The following is a 6,342-nucleotide window of genomic DNA, read 5'->3' as shown; positions in this document are numbered from 1 at the left end:
TCAAGGCACTAGAATGAACCTTTGATCATATTACAAGAGTACAGAGATTGCACATGAAGTACTTAAATATCAAAAGTCTCAATAAGTTAACTGAAAAAATAAGGAAAAGAAAATATATCATTTCATTTGCACGAATAGAAGCAGGGTTTAATCCTGTAATATCTCTCAGCTTTTGAGACTGTAGATTCATCTCTCATTTATGCCCAAAGGCTTTCTGCTAGCAGTTGCTTCTTGCAAGAATGCATGACTTTTCTCACATTTTATCCTTACAAACTCATCAGTAACTGGGCTGTTTGAAAACTTTTCTCCTCTTTGTACTCACTCTCATAAAGCACCAATATCTACTTCTGGCAACAATAATCACAGTTTGTTATTGGATGCACATACCATGGTTCTCTTAATGCATTAAATAGAAAACACAGATAGTAAAAAAATGGCAAAATATTTAGGAAAAAAAAATATTAAAAGTATTGTTACAAATACGCCTGTTAAACTTCTTGCCTTATTGCAGTATGATTATCTGAACCTTGGAAATAGGAAATCTGTACTTCTTAAACTGAGCTTTGCTTAATGCTGTATACAGTTACTGATCCTCTATTAAACATGACAGCAGTGAGGGATTCGGGGTTATTTGAGCTGTAATCCCTACCATTCTCTGTGAATAAAGCAGGAGGTAACAGACTGTGGTGGTAACACAGAGAACATGTTTATGAGAAAACCCAGCATTTTTTCTGCTTTGGCTTCTAAATAGCTTTGGAAAATATATGGCACATTAAAATATATTATGAGAATAAGAGTTTTATTCTAAGCAGTTTACACTTGAAGAATTTCCCTGGATGCTCAGAACACTCAGAAAATAGCAACTATGTTCAGAATTTCAAGGTCAAGCTAAGACAGCACACACTGTGGTTGAGGCACAAAAAATTGAGATGAGCACTGTGCATGGGTTGGTGGACAGATTGTACCCAGAGCCCCATATCAGTACTCGAGAGACATGAAAACAAACTGCTATCATCTTGATAAAGAGTCATGGAGTATTTCAGGTGAAGCCTGTTATGGATTTTACCTTCCATACAGACCAGGTAACCACACACACTTTTTTTGAACTAGCCAGCTGAACAAGTCAAATGCACTGATGGAAGGCATTGTAATATGTTAAGATGATGAAGACCTGGTAAAAGAACAAATATGAATTTCCAGGCACTGACTAACTGTAATCAAATTATTCAGCATGTCAAGGTGGCTATGAAAATAATCCATGCTGCACCACACTGCAAAGGTGGAGCACCCCGTGTACCTTACAAACACTTGAAGCTCAGGCTCTGTTTTAAAGACAGAAAGGTCAGTCACTCATCTGACTTGGTGCTGAAATCAATGGAGCAATCCTGATTGACATCAGCTGATGATCCTGCTAATGAAGACAGGGAAGTTTTCTGATTCACTTTTACCTCGGGAGCTGCCCTAAGAACTAGTCTTTTGCAATTTAATGGCAATGGATATGCATATTCTCTTACTACCATATAACATTAAACTGATGACATCACTCTCCCTTTTGGCCACTCAAACTCTGCTGGAGGACACTGTGACAATGCAGCACATCTCAGACTGCAGGGTTGAACACACTGTTACATTGCAGTTGCTGGTATTAAAATATTATGCCTGAAATTAATGCATTACACCTTTCAGACTAATGTTCTCTAAATCAGACTTAATTTATCCTGGGGTATTTTTAGGTAAAAATACATCCTCACAAGCAATGAAATGATCAGCACTTTTCCCCCAGATGCTCTAATATGGAATAAAGCCGATGCAGTAATTAATATTTATGAAGTGAATGAGTTCCTGTTAAACCCTAAATCACAAACATACGGGATTTGAACTATAAAAATGCAAACCCAAACCAATATAATAGAAATATATTTACATACATATTAATTGTGAACTTTGGTCAAGTTGTTATATGTGGCCTTAAGTGAATTCAAAATTAATAATTACACAGGTCTATAAACTTATGTATTGATCGATGTGATTTCTAGATTAGGCATATACAGCAGAGGAAGTTTCATTTGGGTACATTAGCACACCTTTGAAACTTGATCAGCAAAAATTTGATCTTATGCCCTTCTGTTGCCAATACTACCTTCTTACCACTCTCACGAGAGATTTCCCCCATTGGAACTGAGAGAAAACATTATGCACAGAAGGAAGCTTCTTGCAAGATTAAATAATTATGATTCAACCTGTGCCCTAGGAAGAGATAGTTTTACCCATTCCTAAAAATGAAAACAACATAGAGGGTTCCTGGAACATTCTGTATTAACTAAGCAGTGGAAGAAGAGTAAATAACAGGTTTTTATGTAGTAATTTTTATCATCAGATTTTGAACTGCTTTATAAAAATTGCTGTTCTACATATAAGCCACTAATAAAAAAGTAAAGGTTTACAATCCTTCATATGGTGAATGATGCTTAAAATGCTTCAGCATCAGAAAGAAATTATGTGATTTAGCAACATGAGATATTTATTTAAGAGCTCCTATATGAATTCAATAGGCCAACTTCAGGTACCCAAGACAGAAAATGTTGCATAAGGGCATAGAAAGGATTCATAAGAAATGTGAACTAATTCAAACTAAATATGATAATGTCTCCTGAAACAATTATTAATGTTTTATTAGCATTTGTTACTTCCTTCCCCTTTTCAGATGGCACAGTGCAGAGAACCCTGCATAATGCCATCAACACCTTTGCTGGAATGTAGTTGAATCACTACGACTGATCAGCTCCATGAAAGCTGTGTTTGTTTCATTGATAATGTGTAAAAAATAGGAGAAAAAAAACTTTCTCCCTCTTGTCCTGGTTACTCAAGAAGCTGCCTTAAATCTGTTCAAGATAGGAGGATAGGAGTGGGTGAGGATGAAATGTTCACTTGCCCCTTCTCTTCAAGCAGACTGCAGGAGAATTTGGCTGGTGCAAGGACTCCAGGCATAGTAACCACAGAACATTTTACACTCACTCACATATGTCATCACATTTTTTTCCACCCATACTGAAGGCATTCTCCCAGAGGATATTGTTTGTATCATCTAAGCTGTTTAATGTCTTTTTTCCTCTCTCTACTAAAAATACGAACCTATTTGACTTCACAACTCTCCTATCTTTTGAGCATCAAGAAAAGAAGAGCTGCTTGACAAAGTTGCAGGTAGAGTGGAATTTTAGACAAATCAGCTAGCTGCAAGTAAATAATTTAGCTCTGGGCCTCAGGCATTACCTTTTATTCAAAGAGGCGTAATTGATAATGAATGCTAGCAGAGTAATTTACAAAATGTTAACTATGCAATAGCAGAACATCCTGTTACAAAGTAAGATAATTATTTTACATACCAGAACCTCAAAAGTAAATAGATGAATGCACAGAATCTTAAATGTTGTTAGCAGATTAATGGGCAGATGAAGGATATTGGAGGCAATGTAATCCCTCAAAATGTTCAGTAAAAAAAAAGGGGGGAAAAAATGTGTTCCAGCTTACTAAGAACACACCTTTATTTGCTTTTATTTTCCTCATTAAATCAAAAATTCTCTGCTGCACTGGGGAACCACACTAGGATCCGTTTACACCTTCATTAGCAACACGAATGATGGGGCAGAGCACACACTCAGCAAGTCTGCAGGTGACACAAAGCTGAGAGGAGTGCCTGACATGCCAGAGGCTTGTGCTGCCATCCAGAGGGACCACAGGAGGCTGAGGGCCAGCCCCATGCAGAGGGGTACAAAGTGCATCCCGTGCAGTTAAGAAGGATAAGCTCAAAGTCCTGCACCCACGGAGGAACAAACCCTTGCACCAATATGGGTTGGGGAGCACCCAGCTGGAGAGGACCTCGGGCTTCTGGGTGCAACAAACAACATGAGCAAGAGTGTGCCCCTCAAGGCAGAGGAGTATCTTTGGCTGCTTTAAGGCCAGCAGGCTGAGGTGGGTGATCCTTCCCCTCCACTTGGCACTATTGAAGCCAATCCTGGAGTGTTGTGTCCCGTTCTGGACTCCCCAGTGCAAGAGACACATGGATGTACTGGAGCAAGTCCAGCAAAGGATCACAAAAATTATTAATGTGCTGGAGCACCTCTCCTGTGGTGAAAGGCTGAGAAAACTGGGACTGTTCAGCCCAGGAAAGACACAAGGGAATCTTGTCAGTGTGACAAATATCTGAAGGGAGGGTGCAAAGATAGACCCAGGCTCTTATCAGTGGTGCCCAGTGGCAGGATTGGAGGTGATAGGCACAAAACTAAGCACATGAGGTTCTCTCTGAACATCAGGAAACACTTTTATCCTGTGAAGGTGACTGAGCACTGGCACAGATTGCCCAGAGAGGCTGTGGAGTCTCCTTCCCTAGGGGTGTACAAGAGCCTGGTCCTGAGCAGCTCCTGAGCTATGGGTTATGGATGGCCCTGTTTGAGCAGGTAACACAAGGTGACCTCCAGAGATCACTTCCAGCTTCAACCATTCTGTGATGCAGTTATACAGACCCCATGCCTTCTCCCTATAGGAAAGCAGCTCTACTCTAGTCATGTGTTGAAGGAATATCCCATACTGTGTCTTCCATCTGCATCTTCCCCGATTCTGCAGTTACAAAAGAAATGTGATGGGTGTTTCTACCACAGCAACTTTTCAGCTGACTTCTTTCAATTATCAAGGTAGGTGATTACTAAATACCTTGTGCTCTCCTCCCCAATCTGTCCCAGCTGGTAGACTCAGTAACCTGCTTCTTTCACTGGAAATGTTCTTGGACACCTTTGCAAAGTAAATAAATGAGCATCAGGTCTGTAGGATGTTGTTTAGAGGCAAAAGTTTTTTCTGCAATATGTGTATCTCTACACTGCTATACACTTGTCAGTACTGATGAAAAAGAACTCTGCAGATCCAAGATACATCACCACTTGTCTGTCTAAAAAATAGGATGTTTACTCTGCCAGGAACCGCATGGCTGACCAGGAATTAATTTGGAATCATTTCCTGGACTAGGCTGAGGAAAAAGACAAGCAGGACTAATGTAAAGAAGCATAATTAATCACAGTTAATTGACTATTTACTTATTTATTTATTTCAATGTGGTTTATAACTCTCAGTTAAAGATAATCTGTAAATTAGCATTTTGGTTTTTGCATCCTTCTGTTTTGTTCAGGCAGAGTCTGCCTATTTATTCCCTCATGGTGGTGTTTCCATAATGTAAGCCTCTAATTTCAGCCTGCTAAACACAAGTGAAGATCTCTTGTTTAGCTCTCCTGTGATAAAGAAAACAGAAATGAAATTAAAACACTCACCAATGTTCCCTTATGAAAACATGCTCTGTTCAGTTGTTGAGGATGATGAAAAGCAGCAGGTCTTGGCATAGAAGTAACTGTGTAGGAGGTCAGTCCATGCCTCTAAAATCTATTTGTGACATCAAAGCCATGCCAAGGAAGCAGAGAGTGTGTGAAGGGGAAACAGGAGCTCTATTTCACTGTGCTAATCTAATAAGGATGCATCTTCCAGGGACATAATTCAGACCTTCTCACTATGAGCACCAAGGAACTCGGGGGCCATCTGTCAGCAGTGGTTAACAGCTCTCCAGGGCTGTCTCTCACACAGCAGTGTGTGTGGCCAACTGAACTTAATCTTCTTGCTAAAGTAACCTCATCAAAATCTTTTAATTGCTCTCTAGAAAACCACAGCTGGCCTGTCACTGAGAATGGCCAATCTCATCGAACCCCTAACTTAAACAGAAGAAACAGAGAACTTAATTTTCAACAACAGCAGTCACACAAGTTTAAAACTATCTAACTATAAGTGGAAATTAATTAGGGTTAACTATAAGTGGGAATTAATAGGTATCTAACTATAAGTGAAATTGACTACCAAAGCACTCAACCTCACATTGCTTTTTTATCACCTTACTGTTCTCTTCCCATAAGAAAGACACACTAAGACAAAGTTCCTACCCAGCCTGTCCACAAAGACATGCCATAATATGGGGAATCAGCTCAGCAATGAGCTTAAAGAGAGCCAGTAATAACTAAGTCTAACATTTACTGTTGGGTGCTGAAGCAAAGGGATCTCAGCCCTGTCTTCAGTAATTGTGAGAAGCTAAAAAAACAGTATTTTCATGGTAGGATGGTTGAATTTCAAGCACAGCATACTTTAGAGTGCTTTTCAAGGCGCTTGACAATGAAATAATGAGGAGTTTTACCACGGATTGACTTGCACACAGTGTGCACACTCAGACATACACCTGGTTCTCCGTAGGTGAATGAACACACTACCCACATCTTAGCTTTAAGGGAATAAATTTATCCTGCGTGGAACTGATAC

General features: G+C 39.6%; 1 long non-coding RNA gene across 1 annotated transcript; it reads right to left on the bottom strand.

Annotated features, from left to right (window-relative positions):
* Nucleotides 1–3,507: 3,507 nt before the first annotated feature.
* Nucleotides 3,508–5,610, bottom strand: LOC148184930 (uncharacterized). The gene is made up of 3 exons (XR_015771957.1): nt 5,316–5,610; nt 4,708–4,785; nt 3,508–4,614 (listed from the first exon to the last, which is right to left on the bottom strand). It is a non-coding gene; the product is annotated as an uncharacterized LOC148184930 (long non-coding RNA).
* Between the last annotated feature and the right edge of the window lie 732 nt (nt 5,611–6,342).

This window comes from Pseudopodoces humilis, chromosome 2 (genome assembly GCF_049639895.1).
Source record: "Pseudopodoces humilis isolate 2021_Gansu_Grassland_sample_001 chromosome 2, ASM4963989v1, whole genome shotgun sequence".
Taxonomy (NCBI): Eukaryota; Metazoa; Chordata; class Aves; order Passeriformes; family Paridae; genus Pseudopodoces; species Pseudopodoces humilis.
The sequence above is the reverse complement of the archived record's forward strand: the minus strand, read 5'-3'. Positions and strand labels throughout refer to the sequence as shown.